General features: G+C 39.0%; 1 protein-coding gene across 1 annotated transcript in view; it reads right to left on the bottom strand.

The window, feature by feature from the left end:
* Positions 1–5,768, bottom strand: part of Pak3 (p21 (RAC1) activated kinase 3) — a 336,231-nt gene extending 330,463 nt beyond the window's left edge. The window contains exon 1 of the mRNA XM_055604923.1: positions 5,729–5,768. The gene's annotated coding sequence lies outside the window, so the exon portion shown is untranslated. The remainder of the gene's footprint in view (positions 1–5,728) is intronic.
* Positions 5,769–18,164: the final 12,396 nt, after the last annotated feature.

The raw sequence follows: 18,164 nt of genomic DNA on the forward strand, positions 1-18,164 counted from the left end.
AGGGAGGGACATTTCAAGTATTTGGAGGCTGGAGGCAGCTAACAAATGATCATCTAAGCTGCTGAGATCTTGTGGTACAGGAGAGATGCACTGCAACTCTGTGACTTTAATAATTGCAAGGCAAACCAAAGTTGAAGCAGTTAAATAACGTGGAAACTCAAAAGAGAAGCAAAGAACAGTGTTGGTCCATAGGTCTATGAGCTCAGGATATAAGCTTGTCTATTTTCAATAATTATTTTACAGAAGGATTATTTGTACTTACCTCCATCTTGAAATGTAAAATGTCCACATCAGTGATTAAGCAGTTTCTTCTTCCAAAGTTGATATAATGAGAAAGAACAGACTGCTCTGCATTCACCTCTGGAGAAACCCATGTTGGGGAATTAGCTGAAATACAGCCTCTTCCACCTTTGGAAAATGCTTTTATTTTCTTGGGCCAGAAAGTGCCAGAGAATCTGCCTTTCCCTAGGGTAGGGTCCCAATCTCCTCCAGAATCACCATGAAGTTAGTTCCTAAATAGAATTCTTAGTCTGTACCTGGAGTTTCACATTCTGCTGGTTAAGGTGTATCTTCCTATATAATTACTAACAAAATGAGAACTGAAACCCAGGTCTTCTGCCTCCCAATTCACTGGAAATGCCATTTTTGATCTGTCTTTATTTTAAATTCCTTCCTTCCTTCTGTTCTTCATGTTGAAAATGCAAACAAATGTTTATTCCTGATTTTATCCAGAATTTTAAAAACAACCTTACATTCACAGGCTAATTCATTATGTAAAAAACATGAGATTCCCTAGTTCTATCAAAAGTAACAAGTTGTTACATGTGAAAGAAAAGTCAGATATCTAAGTACATGCTTGTAATCTCAAGACGTGTGACTGAGAGGCTCACAAGTTCCAATCCAGTTGGAGATAAGTTAGATGATGAAAAAGCATATAAACAAACCAAACCAAACAAAAACACAGGGAGGGGCACAGTGGGTAAAACGCTTGATACCCAGTGAAAACACTTGAGTTTAGTGCCCCAGAACTCAAATAAAGCCGAAACACGGAAGTAGGTGTCTGTTGTCCACCACTTCTTTGGTGTGAGGTGACAGGCAGAAATGGAAGTTCACAGGTCAACAAACAAAGTGTGCATTGAATAGTAAGAGATTCTGTCTCAAAAAAAAAAAAACTGAGGTGGAAATGTAAGAACAGACACCTAAAGTTATCCTGTGACCTCCACCATATGTCATGCATGGCACACGCTTCTCACACACACACACACACACACACACACACACACACACACACACAACATGCACAAACACAAAAGATAAAAAAAAACATGTCAAATGATAAAGACTTTGTTTAAAAATAAAATATCTTTTACTCTAGTAATCAGTACAAATGCATCATACGATTTATGTGTAGAAAGCATAGCTGTGTTTTTGTGTTGAAATTTTAAAGCATTCACCACTAACAAAGAAGCAACCCAGCTTGAAATCAGGACATTCATTAGCTTAACAACTGAAACAATTTTTTAAGGCAACAAAGATTAAGGATGACAACATCTGCCTGTAAGCTCTCCTCTGAACTTTTCCTACTCTAGTCTGATCTCTTTGAAGAGAAAATAAATGTATTAAATAAGACCTAAAACCATTTGCCAAATACCAAGATTTTGAAGCGAGAAACCACAATTCATAATTGTCAATAACTCAAGTAACCCCAATCATTCCTTTGAGGGTAATAACCCACCCATTTTCCAATAGCTTGGAAAGATTTCTGTAGTTGGTTGTGCAAATGCCACAGTAGAGAAAGTGAATGGGTGGATAACTGCAAAGGGCATTCCTAGCTCTATCAAAATAGAGGCTTTACTTTGAAGGCACCTATATTCCTCTCTAGAGAAGTTGGAAAATTGTTAGATAACAAGTGGCAGCGAATATGTCAGAGCCTTTCCTGGTAATGTCTAATTAGGAATGTTTTTCCCTTTCAGATAAATTCACCATCTACATAACAAATAAGCAAAAACTGTCACAGCTTTCATGCTCTCCTATAGCTCTTTCACACTCAAAGGATGTCAGTTCTCACCATGCTCTTCAGACAATCCTTAACTCACTCAAATGATCACTCTGATTTCTATCTGCCTCTGAATTATAGAGCCTACCACTTATCTAAAGCAAACAGCAGAACTCCTTCATCCACAACTGAATGTTGCCAGAGAAGAGGAATAAGCAGTTGAAGGAAGGCCAGGCCAGTCAAGAGAGGAAGCCACACCTGTGCCTTCTTGCTACTATTCCCTTTGCAGAGAGTGTTTATTTCTCTTTAAATACTTCTCATGGGAAGGCCTCAAATTTGCCTCTTTGCAGCAAGTACAATTAGACAGTCGCTGATTAATACTGAACACTCAATGTCCAAAACATTCTAGTATCTATCTCATTACCCTCCAAGGTCAGTGCACATGCAGCAATAACATTTTCCCAAGTTTCTTTTTGTTTGTTTGTTTGTCTTTAAATTTTCCTAATTTACATTTTGAGAATTATACAGTATATTTTGATCATATTCTTTACCCTCTCCCAACCCCTCTGAGATCCTTCTCCACCTATCCAACTACTCCTGAGTATGGAGCCTGCCCATGGTGTGTGTCTGATAAACCCAGTGTCACTTTCCTTGACAAAAACTGATTTCCCTCTCCCAGTAGTTATCAATTACATACAGCTTTTTAGCAAAGGGTAGGACTTGGTACCCACTTATTCCCTTCTCTCCATGCTGTGATTTCAGTTGGTCTGAGATTGTGTTGGTCTTGTGCCTACTGCCACATGTTTCCTAATACAATGTATAGTTCTTAATTCAGTCTGTCACAGGCAGGTGTTTTGGTCACTGCCAGCAGAGGTAAACCTAAAAGGCCATCTATTTCACAGGGACTTTACAGGGATGTGCTCTAGAAAATTCTTTAAATACAGTTCTAGTTGGAAATGTATTAAAAAGCATGTTTGCTTAAATTACTAAAGATGACTATTTATTACATATGTTCCATGTATTGCTAGGGTTTCTTGCTTCTCTTCTTTCATAGGATCCAACATGACTTACTGTCTAGCATTTGATTAAGGACCAGCATGAATATTTTATGATTTGACATCCTGGCAAGCTGACTACACAGGAGAGCAGGCCCAAATCCCAGGAATAGCTGGGCAACACAAAATGGATTTGATCAGAAAGAAAAGGGAAAAAAAAAACTTTATCTCACAGTTGGGTGGGAAGAAATGGGGTTGTTGAGAGGTTGATAAAGAAAGGAGTTGAGGAAGGTTAATATATTTAAAATACATTTCATGAAATTAGGAAAGAATTCATAAAACATTATACACAAATAATTTTTATTTTTTATATTAATTACAGGTTATTTACTTTGTATCGAAGCTGTAGTCCTCTTCCTCACTCCCTCCCAATCCTATCCTCCCTCCCTCATCTCCTTACTACCCCTATCTAAGTCCACTGATAGGGGAGGTCCCCCTCCCTTTCCAACTGACCCTAGCCTATCAAGTCTCATCAGGACTGGCTGCAATAGATAGGCTGTGGTATTCTCCCACAATATTCAGCCCCTTCTCCTTAATCTCTATTGTCCTTTCAAGGTCACAGTGTTCCAGCTTTTGATACAACTTTTTGTTTTGCTCATTTCTTTTTTATTGAAAAAAAAAGATTTTATGCTTTGTACTCTTCCTCAGTCTTCTCAGATCCCCCCTATCTTCCCCCCACCCAACTCCTCTCCCTTTCTCTCTCTCTTGAGAAAACATATAAACAAAACAAATCATAATTTTAAAAACAGAACATGAGAAACACACACACAAAACCATAAACACACAAAATTAGCAAAAATAATGCAAGCAAAAGAACAGTAAGAAATTTTCCCAGCATATTTAATTTTTTTTATTGATTATAATTTATTCACTTTGTATCCCAGCTCTAACCTCTTTCCTTATCCACTCCCTAACCCACCCTCCCTCCCTCCCTCATCTTCTCCCATGCCCCTCTCCAAGTCCACTGATAGGGGAGGTCCTCCTCCCCTTCTATCTGACCCTAGCCTATCAGGTCTCATCAGGACTGGCTGCATTGTCTTCCTCTGTGGCCTGGTAAGGCTGCCTGTCCCCCTTCAGGGGGAAGCGATCAAAGAGTCAGCCACTGAGTTTATGTCAGAGACAGTCCCTGTTCCCCTTACTAGGCTACCCAGTAAGAATTTTTAAACGTGCCCAAACAAAGCAATGAGACAGATCTGTGGAAATACTATTGAGTTATTTTTCTGTTGACCATCTACTGTTAGGCATAGAGCCTGCCCTTCAGTGTGGTTAAGAACTTCCTACTTGAATACTGCACCTACATCTCTACCATCTCTGCCTTCCTGCTGCAACTACTCCCATGTTCACCCTTTCCCTTCAAAATTCATTATCTTTTCTTAACTATTATTGTTACATGTATACACACATATATAAATACACACACACACACATATGTATATCACACACTCAAATACACACACATATATATAACTGAGTCTATTTAGAGTTGCTTATATGTACATGTGTTCAGGGCTGACTATTTGGAATAGGATAACCTATGTAGAAGATCATCCTTGGAGGAAACTGATCCTACCTCTCTCAGGAGCAATTTACCACCTACAGCTATTCACCTAGAAGTGGGGCATTGTAGAATTCCTCTTGCCATGTTAGCATGTCATTTTGTAATGTCATTATGCTGGGTGTGTTCAGGTAACTACTGAAATTTCATGGATACATTTTTCCTGTCAACTCTGGCGATTATCTAGCATCGTGTGCCCTGAGTCCCTAGTTCTTACATTTCTTCTGTCCCTGCTTTTGTGGGGTATTCTGTTCTAGGTTCTCAGTGTGTGATTCAAACATCCCAGTTTTTACATCTTGGTAGTTATAAATCTTTTTTTAAGACAAAGAGCCCTATGAAGCCTTATGAATACCCAATACTCACTCTTTAGCTGGCTACTTGGCTTGGTGAGTCAGAAGAAATCAGGAGGCAGTACATTGGGCTGGCAGGATGGCTCATTCTTAGTGGGTAAAGGCATTTTCCTGACAATATGAGTTTAATCTCCAAGACACACATGGTAGAAAGAAAGAACTGTCTCCTGAAAGTTTGTGTCTGACCTCCACAAGTGTGCCCACTCCTATCCCAAAGAGAAAACTTTTTTATTTATTAGGGTGACTATTATCACTTGGTAGCTATGTGACCTTGGGAAAGTCAGTTATCTTGTCCTCATTTTATCATCCAAACAAAACTTCCACAGAATTTCCATTCAATGACTCTTTACTCCTAGTCTAATATCACAATTATGTGTCCCAGAACACAAAATAGCTATTATTTCACTTTTCAGCAACACACTGTTGTAAAATCGAAAAGACTTCTTTTATGTATGGCTAAGTGAAATCCTTCCTATTGCAACTGCAACTTGTTTTCATGTGGAGAAGAACTAATTGTTGCAGAGAAGAGTCTAAAATCAAAACCTCCAACAATCCCTGATCAAGTTCAATCTCAAGTTTGCTATGGTGATTAGCTATTAATTCTCAAGTGGTCCATTCTCCATTGAAAGAAGTTTGTAAAGAAAAGAATTTACAATATTAAGTCAATCAGGAAAGCTCAATGCTCATGAGAATACAATTTCATTTGTATTTACATTCCCTTAAAGTTGGCCTCAGCACTGACAAAATACTGTATTGCAAACAAGACCCCAACCTTGAATGGCAACTTGAGTTACTGGCGAGGAACCCTGAAGCCATGAGCTCTCAGAAATGATCCTTGAGAATGATTTCTGAAAAAAAAAAAATTAGTGTGAAGAATAAAACCAACTATCCAACCAAATTTAATTCCCACCCTCAGTGTTCTCTGGTCAGCAGGATGTGCTCAGATTTGATGGTGTTTACTGAATCTGGACTGATGGCAACTGCAGATCAGGAAATTAAAGGGCACAGTGAAATTTCCAGGATGTGAAAGGAAGTAAGCTCAGAGAACTGAGTTGCCTAAGATTGAATAAGAATAGGTCCTCATAGTCAAAGCAGAGCAGAGAATTGAGGTCAGTTGCCCATATGCAGAAGATAAACAGGATTTTGGCCTGAATAGTCAGGAATGATTTCCGTAATTCTTCACTTCCTCTCATAATAACCTGGAGTTCATATACAGCTTTTTTTCTGAGGAACTCAAAATACTTTCAAAGATATTATCTTAGTTGTTATCACACCATCACAAGCAGTGAGAGTAATGATTACTATCAGCTTCATTTTATAGGAGGAGGAGGGAAGAAAGTCTGACACTGGTGAAGCCAAGTCATCCAGCTTATCTTTCATCCATGTTTACCCAGCAAGGTACCAACTGCCTCTGATCTCAGCAGAAGGATCTATTTGATCAGCATAGTCCTCAAATACTCTCAACACCAATCTAACAAGTGGAACACTGAGATTTTATAGGCAAACATATATATTTTATAGGCAATTCTATATATGTCTCCTTTCCTGGAGAGTCACAATATGCATTTGCCTAGCAGACTCTTTTAGAAGCTCTGGAATTAACAAACCTATGCTCTTTAAGCAAGAATTTTTCAAAGCTGACTTCAAAACTCTCTTCCCCACCCTCTCACTCTATCTGACCTATGAGTGTTCTGTCTTACTTGAAATGCATATCTAGAAGTACTGGACCAGGACTTGTATTGATAGCAGTCAGATCAGCTCCACTCCTACCCAAGCTAATAGGCACTGGGGCACGGTCTTTTCTTTTTGGAGATATTGCCTGATACATTCTGTTATCCAAAGCTAATGAACAAAGAACCTTCATGCAACCAAAAGACCTCAGGCCACTCTTTTTTAATGCATTCATTGGACAAATGACCTAAGTAGCGGATTCTACTCCAGCCCATTTCTGCTTATATTTCTTTCAACCAGAATCCAGGGCTACTGGAGGTTTCATTTAAGGGGAGAAGTGTTTATCGTACTAAGTCAAATTATCGGAGTTCATACTCTGAACCAGCAAAACCTTGGACCATCAGGCATTTTGAGAGGGAATCATGAACCTCCAGGTTCAGTCCTAGTAGTATTCATCAGCCTATGTAATCAACATCAACAGAGTAAAACAGAAGAGTCCAAATGAGCTTCCGGTGTATCGCAATTGCATGAGTATTAGAGTAGTCATTATATATCCATTTCAAAACAGTACAGAGCACAAAAATCTTGTGCTACCATTAATTACCAGTGACACTACTAAAAGTACCTAAAATGTTAAAAGTCCCTGAAGATTCTGCCCTGGTTAATCTCATCTGAATTAAATGACAAAAGATCACAGCTAATAGATTTGGTATTTATTGCTATCATTTTCTTATTTTCTCTTAAGTGTTTATTAAACATTCACAGCATGAGGGAAAATACCAGCATTGAAATTGGTAACTTGTTGCATAAGAAGTCTATGTAATGCAGATATACTTGCCTTATACACTGGCTATGTGAAACATTTTATGGAAATGCAATTTTGGGAAAAAAAACAAACAAACAAACAAAAAAAAAACATGTTCACTATAAAGGCCAGAGAGAGAGTGTTTTTATTTTAAGAGTATCTGATTGTGAGCCCATTTGTAAAGCAGCAAATTCTGTGACCTGAATGTGTCCCATTAAGCTCATTTGCATTTCAAATCTACAATCACATGTATCAGATATGTTTAAAGCAAAATACACATATTTTAATAAATGAGGCAAGCATTTCTTGATGGGGCTGCCTTTCGGTTGTCACCAAATCTGTAATACTGGCTCTTTTCAGATTCATCATTATTCATCATTCTAATCCACAGAGACCAATTCTGGATTGCAGAGATTTTGACAATAATACTTCAGGTTCCCTGCAGTTTTACTTAAGTATGACCTCTCTGCTTTTGCACATGCTTCTCATTGAGCTTAGGATTCCACTTTCCATTTAGCCACCTGGTGCATTCATTCCACAAGAGTTGTTTGACTCAAATGTCACTTTCCCAGGGAAGCCTATCTTGATCATAATCCCCACCCCCAGCTCGGCATCTCTCCTCAGTGCTTCCCCAGTATCCTGCCCATCCCTTGTCATGCAGTTTCCAAGCTCTGGCTTGCATAACAGCCTACACCCCCTGAGAACTGATGTTTTATTCATTTCCGTATTTCCAGTACCTAACATTTATGGCAGGTGTGCCATAAATGTTGGTTGTTTGGCTGGTTGAAATTCTTAACTGCTTGTTTTAGGACTTGAAAAGCAATATATTATCAGAAGCACAAATAAAAATGTTCAAGAAAAGTTAAGGAGTTTTGTTCATTTTTACTGGTCTTTCTTTGATTCAAAACAAAATGGCTACACACTTTATCTCATGTTACAAGGGGGAAAAAAACGACCCTGTAGAGTAAAATCATGATTAATTAATAAGTGCACATGATTTGTTCCCATTTCTCTGAACATGCAACTATGTCCTAGCACAACACAAATGTCCTCCCTGTAAAGAAAAAATGAGGCTCTACTAATCACTTGAGGTGGAGAAGGCACTGCAGAGTTCACCTTTAAGAGCATTGGAATCTCATTGGCTGGGAGAAGAAAGTATGCCAAAAAAGTTAGGAATCTTCTGTAGGTGGGGTTGTGGGATCACAATCAATATGTCCGCTGGGCTTTGGTCAACCTAGGTGGAAATTTCACATACAGAAAGTACTAAGCAACTGTCCCAGGCACGCAGGGGGTGGGGCGGTTCCATCACTTTGAAGTCATCATCACCCTTCCAATGTGAGCAGAACAGGTTGGACCTGATCAGCCTGCCTGCATGTTGCTGCAGTCAGGCTTGGCATGCGATGAGACCCAAGGACATGAAATGCCAACAGCTGCCCAGCCCCATGGCACAGAACACACACAGACACATAGTGAGAAAGATAGAGAGAGTCAAATGCACCAGTCAAACTCACACAAAATTCCACACAAAATCCACACCACGTCCCTGGCACACAGTACTGCATTCCTGTATGCCCAGTCATACACAGGGAGTGCCCCCCCCACATTCTCTTACTTCCCTAGTGTGCAGTGGCACACACCCCACACCATTAGCAGACAGCAGCCTAACCAGGATCTGGAAGCTGCTAAGAACTGTTTTTGTCCTGTGTAACAAAGCCCCAGGCCCCCAGGTGCCCAGCTGGATCCACTCCATCCATCTCTCCCCGCCCCCATCCCTTAGCTCCCAGAACAAGAGAAAGCTCAGCTTTGGGATGTGGATGCTGGGAGTGGGGACGCAAAGAAAGAGCTTTAGGAATGGGTGGGAGCCGGGAGCAGGCGTCTGAGTAGCTTCAGTGCTCTCTCGCCATGAACCAAGAGGGAAGAAATGGCAAAAGGACAGAGGTGCCTCTCTACACTATCTCCCCGAATCTATTCATAAGGCAACACAGAAAACTGGGAAATACTCTCCCCTTCTCTGCCTTAAGCTCCTCCCAGAGCCACCAGTGTTCCAGCAACCCACCACAAAGCACCCCCCCCCCCAGCACAAACCTGTTCCAACCTCTTCGTGGCAGGAGAGAAGGGAAGCTGCTGCCGAGGATTCTGCCTTTAGCTGCTGGGAGGAGCCGGGGATTGGAGGAGGAGGAGCAGGGATTGGGGGAGGAAGAAGGATGAGAGGGGATAGGCGATCACAGCAGCAGCAGTGGCAGTGGTAGAAGGAGGAGGAAGGGAATGAGGAGGCTGCTTCAGTGGCAGCTGCTAAGGATGCTCTGGCTAGAGGCAGGGCTGAATGTGTGGGGTGTGGGCTCACGTGCACCCCATAGCCCAGAGATGCGCGCGCCTCTGGGTGTGTGAGAGTCTGGGTGTATTTTGATCGTGTTTGTTTCAATTTGGACCCAGTCTTGACCTTGCTGTTCCTGCAGCCAGGTGGAAGTGAAACTCTTTAAGTCTCCCAAGCCGAACAGTTGAAGTGTTTGGACCTGGGGGGGGGGTGAAAAAGAAGAGGCACAGGGATCCCCTTCTTTTAGCTTCCCCCCCACCAGCACTAGTAAGTTTGAATCTGTATCCACTTCTGGGACCTCTATAGCCAAAAAGGAAAACAGACTAAGGAAAGTCACATGCTTTGAATGTATTGCAGGGCTGATTGTTGTTTGAACTACTCAGAGGATAGTTTTTTAGTTTTTGTTTGTTTGTTTCTTTGTTTTGATCTTTGGTGTATTTATTTATTTATTTATTTATTTATTTATTTATTTATTTATTTATTTTTGTCTTCACTAGGGTTAACTCATGAATTGGATTGCCCAGAGCTTGATCAACATTCGACATCTTCTCCATTCTTTCCATTATTTCATCTCGACACTTGTAACAAGGTGGCATATCATCAATCCTCTTGTTAGTCCACTCTCCTATCAAGTCCACAGTACTATCAAGACCTCTGATTTCTTTGAAATCTGAATGTCACAGAGTCTTCATACTTTTTTTTTCCTTGATAGAGTGAGGTACTCATTTATATGAGAATCAAGACTAGTTTCCTGATAAGAGGTATATTGATTATTATGAACTCAGCTTTAGATCAGTGTGGACCTGTGTGCATCTCTAAAGCTAAGAAGACAATTGTGAAAGGCACAGTTTTCTTTTGTGATTCAATATTTGATGAACTCCTTGGTTGGAGCCTTGGTTGGAAGTCACTTTTCCACCATTTTTGAGTACTTTGTCTAATGATTGGCACTCAAAGAGCACTTTGAGATTTACACAGCACACTCTAGTCACAAGTTCCCTACAATAGCATCCCTGTGACATAGGCAGAGAGGATACCATCATCCCCATCTTACAAATGACAAACTGAAGTTCCTCAAGGTTAAGTAGATTGTCTAACATTATATGCCAATAGGTGAAAGATCCAGAATAAGGACCTCAGTCTTTAGAGTGTTAGGCCAAATTTTTCTTTTAAAATTATACTTCAAAAAGGATTTTCAGCACTTTTGTCTCTATGAAGGTACATATCTATGGTAATGACTTTAAGTATCAATATTATTTACATATGTAAACATAATGAAATTTCCTCAAATTAGCAATTGTCTTCTTTAAGACCCTAGCTCTCTAGTGATTATAAACACAAAAATTACCCAAATGGCTTTTGATCAACCCTGTCAGAAGAATTGGGCGATCCATCATGGCATTCCAGAGGACACAGTTATAAAGCTGAATGTATGTAAATACCAAGTTTAGGTGATACACATTCCGGCATTTGCTTTCTGGCTTCATTCTTTATGAATGCAGCTCATCTGGTTGTAACTTTAGGTGACATGTATGAATAAATCTGAGTATTTAGATTGGCAAAAAAAAAGAATAATAAGAAGAAGAAAGTTCAGGAGGCTAAAGGTGTCACTCAAGACGAAGGACTATTCATGGAGATAACCTAGGACCCCTGCACAGATGTAGCCCGTGGCAGCTCAGTGTCCAAGTGGCTTACATAGTGATGGGAAGAGGGACTGCCTCTGACATAATCTGATTGGCCTGCTCTTTGACCACCTCCCCCTGAGGGGGGAGCAGCCTTACCAGGCCACAGAAGATGACAATGCAGCCACTTTTGATGAGAACTGATAGACTAAGATCAGAAGGAAGGAGAGGGGAACCTCCCCTATCAGTGGACTTGGGGAGGGGCATGCATGAAGAAGGGGAAGGGAGGGTGGGATCGGGAGGGGAGGAGGGAGGAGCTTATGGGGGGATACAAGTGAATAAAGTGTAATTAATAATATAAATAAATGAATAAATAAATAAATAGATAGATAGATAAATAAATAAAAGAGTTAAGAACACAAATTGCTCTTACAGAGGACCCAAGTGTGGTTTCCAGAACCAATTTTGAAAAGCTCACAACTACCTATAATTATGCCGGTTCCAAGCAATTTAACACCCCCTTTTAGCCTCCACTGGCACCAGCAATCAAATACACATACCTACACGCAGATACATGTGAATATACATGATTAAAAAACAGTTTATTAAGAAAAGAAAATTTCAAATTCATTGGTACAGTAAAGAAAGTTGACGATACTAACTAAAATACGATTTAATTGCCAAAGTGATTACAGTTAAGTTGATGCATCTCAATGTACCGCACATGATAATGGATTCAATAAAGCATTTTATACCTCAATCTCAAACTCACAGAAGGAATTATTTCTTTGATTTTGCTACTATTGGTGTAAGCATAATTGGAAACAAAGTTGCAGACGTATAATAGAAATATAGTCTTGATTTTATTAGGACAATACGTTTATAAGTGGTTTCCCCACAAGCTACACCTGTCACCTCCCTAGGCCATGAAAGTGAATGATTACCACCAAAAAAGGAAATCTGCATACTACACAGCAGACCAAGAATTCTATAAATCTAGAGAAGAAAGCTAGGGATAACAGGCAAAGCTCATCTCTGGAGCCAGGCTGGTTGTCATTATTCCAGAAAAAAATAAGCAGTGATTTCTTTAATGAGACTCCATGAAAAACCAACAACTTTATTGTTGTTGTTTTAAGACAGTGGTACTCAACCTTCCTAATTCTATGACCCTTTAATGCAGTTCCTCTTGCTGTGGTGACTACCAATCATAAAATTATTTTGCTACTGTAATTTTGCTATTGTTGTGAATTATAATGTAAATATGTGTTTTCTAATGGTCTTAGGCAACCTATGTGATAGGGTCATTTGACCCATAAAGGAGTTACGACCTACAAGTTGAAAACCATTGTTTGAACATAGTTCTCACTCTGTATCCCTGGTTGGCCAGAACTTACCTTAGAGGCAAGGCTACCCTTAAACTTAGAGAGATCTGCCTGCCAAACACTGGCATTAAAGATGTGCAGCACCATGTCTAGCCCCAGAAGACATCTTTTATCAGTACTGACTCAGTATTGAGGGAACACAAAAGAATACTTTGCTTTTCTTCAGGGTAATATCAAATCTTGATAACATTAGATACATATGAAAAACAAATACATATGATATATTCTTTGCAGTTTTGGAAAACAGTGTGTATCAAGGTCAGGACCAGACGGGGATGATGAAAAGTGAACACTTAGGAGTTAACAGTGGATTGTGTTTTGGATTCTTTCTATTTGTAGTCAGTATGATTGACTGGGATGCCATGCATGATAAAGACTTTAAAACAATGTACATAGTTTATTCAAAGAAGTACATTGCTAAACAAATTTCCATTTATCAAAAATCAAATAAAGAACTCCACTGAGAATCTATCAGAAATACCTAAATTTGATACTCCTTCAGGGACTCCCTGTTCCAGTCTGGTATCAAGTAGACAATTCTTATTCAAGCCTTGCCAAGTACAGAGAGATTGAGTCATAACAATGTTAAGAGCCAAGCTGTAAAAGAGTTGGGAAGAAAGTGAAATCTGTCTCTGCCATCCTTCTACTTTTTCTCTGTTTACTCTTTTATTCCCACTTTCAACTTTTGGTCATCAAAGTCCTTTCAAACAAGGAAAAGGGAGCTTGAGTAGTTTATTCACAACCAAATACCTGAATATTTTCTAATGCTTTTTTTTTTAATAAAAAAGATCAACAATAAGAGACAAGGGAACTAACTAAGACTCATAACCAAACCCTCTGCAGAGTGCAGGGAATCATATGAAAGAAGGGAAGTTAGATTGATATGGAAAGGATAGGAGCTCTACAAGGACCAAATATATCCAGGCACAGGGTCTTTTCTGAGACTGACACTCAACCAAGGACCATCTATGGATATAACCTAGAACTTCTGCTCGGATGTGGCCCGTGGTAGCTCAGTAACCAAGTAGTTTTCCAAAGTAAGGGGACCACGGACTATTTCTAACAGGATCTCAAGGGCAGGCTGTTTGACCCCCCCCCCAGGGGAGGAGCAGTCTGTTAGGCCACAGAGGAGGACTTTGCAGCCAGCCCTGAAGATACCTGATAAAACAGGGTCAGATGAAAGGGGAGGATGTCCTCCCCTATCAGTGGACTTGGAAAGGGGCAGGGAGGAGACCAGGGAGGGAGTGTGGGGTTGGGGAGGGAATGAGGGAGCGGGATACAGCTGGGACACAGAGTTAACAAAATGTAACTAAAAGGAAAAATAAAATAAAAAAAAGAAATGAAAGTTTTTAGGAAAGATGCATGTTCAAGAATGTTTGTTATGACATTGTTTACAGTGGTAAAGAATGATAATGCTGAACTACCCAGAGATAAACTCAAATGTCCACTAATAAGAAAATTGTTAAATAGATTTATTATAGCTGCATGGAATTGTATTGTATAAATTAATTAAATTGCTTGAAGTAAAAAAAAAAAAAAAAAAAAAAAAGAGACAAGGGAAAACGCAGTGAAATGGTTCCTGGTAGAAGTTCGGACATAATGTGTGAGAAGCGGTTAGATAAACTTTGAGTAACTTCAGTACTCAGTATGATACTCATTATGAATAAAAGAAAAAACTGGAATTTTAATTCATGCCATAACAGAAATGCAGGCTAGTAAGCGATGTGGATTACTTTATTCAGTCTTACCCCCTTGCTTTTTGGATAATCAAACAAGAGCTCATAAAGGATTAATCTCTTTCCCAGAAGCACATAGTTCCCAAGAGCTAGGGCAATGACTTGAATAGCCAGTGCAGAACACTTTTCATTACTCTGTTACTCCATCATCAACTTCTTAGAACCTGATAACTGACCCTTTCTCAAGTGTATGGGCGTGACCAAAAGAATAAAAATAGAAGCAAGACTGGGAGGCATACAAGAAACTTTTCCCTAGCAGCTTCTTCCAGAGGACATTTCAAGTAAGATCAATTTGAAGTATCATCTATGCAATGCCAGGAACCTAAACTGGACATGATACTAAAGTATGACAAGAATGGATAGATCTCTCCTTGAATATTGCATTAAAAAATAAAACCCTGTAATGATCAGATTATAATAAACTCCTACACAAAATGAATTAGAAAACAAAATCTCAATACCACAAGTTTCTAGGGTTTATGGTTCTGTTATTGAAGGTGTCATTGTCCCTTAAAACACAGACAACTTAATCTGACTATTAAAACAGAATACATACAAGTGGTATTATACAGACTGCGCAGGTTGTATTTACATATTTAGAAATGTGTTTGTGTGTGTGTGTATGTGTTTGTGCATATGTGCTTTTGTTGTAGAAAAATTAATGAAAAAAGAGGCCATGAATTTGAAAGAGGGAAAAGAAGGGTATATGAAAGGGTTTAGAGAGAGAAAATGGAAGGGTAAAATTATCTAATTATAATCTCAAAATAATAAAAGAAATTATTTTTTAAAAATAGAATACATTTGTCTTAACTTCATGATTTCTATTTAAGGTGTAGCTAGTTATGTAGTATCTCGAAGTTCACATAAGATTTTTTAACTAGTTTCCCTACTTCTAGGTATGTTTAAATTTTTTCAAATATCTAGGAGAATAAAGATGTGGCTTCTGTCTTCTAAGCACTGCAAGCAGCAGGGCATTCCTGTAATTTCAGATATTTGTGAGACAGAAATAAGAGGATCACAACTTGAAAACTAGCCCTCATAGTGACTTCTATCCCAGCCTGTGCAACAAAGAAAGAAATCCTCACACTCTTAAGAGCTGAGGATTTAGCTCAATGCTAGAGCAATTGTCTAGCATGTTCAGTGCCCTGGAGTTCCATTCACACCACGACAATAAAATATTCTCTCTTTTCCTCCCTCTCTCTGGAAGGGACTCAGTATTAGACTGGTAGTAGTTTTCAAATAATGCTGTGCATGTATTAACTCATATAGCTTCTGTCTATGAATAGATCTCAATATATCATTTCTTTAAAATATGGGTGTGGATGACCAAATATATCTGGGCACAGGGTCTTTTCTGAGACCGATACTCCACCAAGGACCAGGTATGGATATAACCTAGAACCTCTGCTCGGATGAAGCCTATGGTAGCTCAGTAACCAAGTGGGTTTCCCTAGTAAGGAGAACAGGGACTATCTCTGACAGGAACTCAATGGCAGCTTCTTTGACCTCCCCACCCCCAAGGGAAGAGCAGTCCTGCTGGGCCACAGAGGAAGACTTTGCAGCCAGTCCTGAAGATACCTGACAAAACAGGGTCAGATGAATGGGGAGGAGGTCCTCCCCTATCAGTGGACTTGGAAACGGGCAGGGAGGAGATGAGGGCGGGAGGGTGGGATTGGGAGAGAATGAGGGAGTGGGATACAGCTGGGATACAGAGTTAATAAAATGTAACAACTAATAATAGAAATTTAAAAAATTACTTATCTAAAATATATATATATATGTGTGTGTGTGTGTGTGCATGTGTGTGTGTTTGTGTGTGTGTGTGTGTGTGTGTGTGTGTGTGTGTGTGTGTGTGTGTACCTCAGAAGGGCTATGATAACAAAAACAAAGTAACAAATGCTGGCAAGAAAGTAGTTAGAAGAGCTCTAATACACTGTTGGTAAATTATAAAGCAAGTATAGGAAACAGTATGAATGCTTCTAAAACACCTAAAGATAAAATTACCATATGATCCAACATTCCTGCTACTGAGTTTACATCCAAAGAAAATGAAGTTATTGTACCAAAGGGACATATGCACTCCCATGTTTATTGCAGTACTGTTCATAATAGCCAAGATATGAAATCAATCTGGTACCCGCTAATATATGAATGTATAAATTAAATGTAGTATGCATACACAATTGAGCTTTATCCAGACAGAAAAAAGTGATTCCTGTCATTTGAAAAAATGGAAATTGGAGGATATTGTGTTAAGTGAAATAATCTGAGAAAAAAAAAAACATAGATAGAGCCTAAGCAAGTTGATTTTACAGAAATAGAGCAAAGAAAATTGTTGGCAGAAGATGATTAGGATATATAGATAGAAAATATATATAATAAATTGGACTATATAAAAAAATACCATTAGAGAGGAGGGGAAAGCTCCAGTATTTCATATCACAATATTGTTATTAATAGTATTATATTGTTGATTTCAAAATAGCTAGATTTTTCAATGTTCCCAAAACAACAATAAAAACATCTGAGATGATAGGTGAATTAGCCTGTTGTAATATCTATATATTTTATTATTATATTATACACTAAAATGTACATTGTACAGCATAATCTGTATATTTTCTGTATGTCAGTAAGAGCATTTCATATCTTTTTTTATTAATGTTGAAAATGTTTTCTAGACAATCTCCTAAGTTTTGTGATTAGGAAAGGACAGATGGTCTGTTTTCCTTGCATGATTAAATGAGTTATTTTTATGGATAAGACTTTTTTTTTTTCAAAACTCAATCTCTTGGTAAACAATTGGAAACTATTATAATTTTCAAACCTATGTCCCCTTGCAAAGCTTGTAATAATGTGTGCATAGCAAGAATATTGCCACCTTGCTACACTTTGGAAGTTATATATGGTAAGTGTTGGTGCTGTGAGTCTTCTCTTTGCAAGTTAAATTATGAAGAAAATAGAAAACAATTTGTCTTAGACTTTTATATTACACATGATGAAACAGAAATAATCAGAAAAGCCATAGATACACACTATATACATTCTAAATAAGATAAAATAATATAAAAATGTAAGAAAGGGGAAAAACTCAGAGGGACATGAGGCAGAAAAAGGGACAGATTATCATGAAATTTGTAGGTAAACGGTGGGAACTGGGAAGGATCATCCTGACTGTGTTGTCCCAGAAGCAGAAAGACACACACGGTATATACTCACTCATATAGACATAACATAGTATACACCTACTAAAAACTGTACATCTAAAGAAACTAAGCAATAGAGAGGTCCCTGACTAAAATGCTCAATCCCCATCCTGAAAGGCAAAGAAGATGGAGAGCAGAAGAAGAAGAAAACAGGAAACAACCTAGGAACCTGCTACAGAGGGCCTCTGAAAGCCTCTGCCCTGCAGACAATCAAAGCAGACGCTGAGACTTATGGCCAACTGTTGGGCAGAGTGCATGGAATCTTATGAAAGAAGTGGGAAATAGTAAGAGCTGGAGAGGATGAGAAACTCACAAAGAGAGCAGCAGAACCAGAAAATTTGAACACAGGAAACTTCCCAGAGACTCATACTCCAACCAAGGACTATTCATGGAGATAACCTAGAACCCCTGCACAGATATAGCACATGATAGTTCAGTGTTCAAGTGGGTTCCATAGTAATGGGAAGAAGGACTG

This window comes from Psammomys obesus, unplaced genomic scaffold, assembly GCF_907164565.1.
Source record: "Psammomys obesus unplaced genomic scaffold, mPsaObe1.curated_primary_1811, whole genome shotgun sequence".
Classification (NCBI taxonomy): Eukaryota; Metazoa; Chordata; class Mammalia; order Rodentia; family Muridae; genus Psammomys; species Psammomys obesus.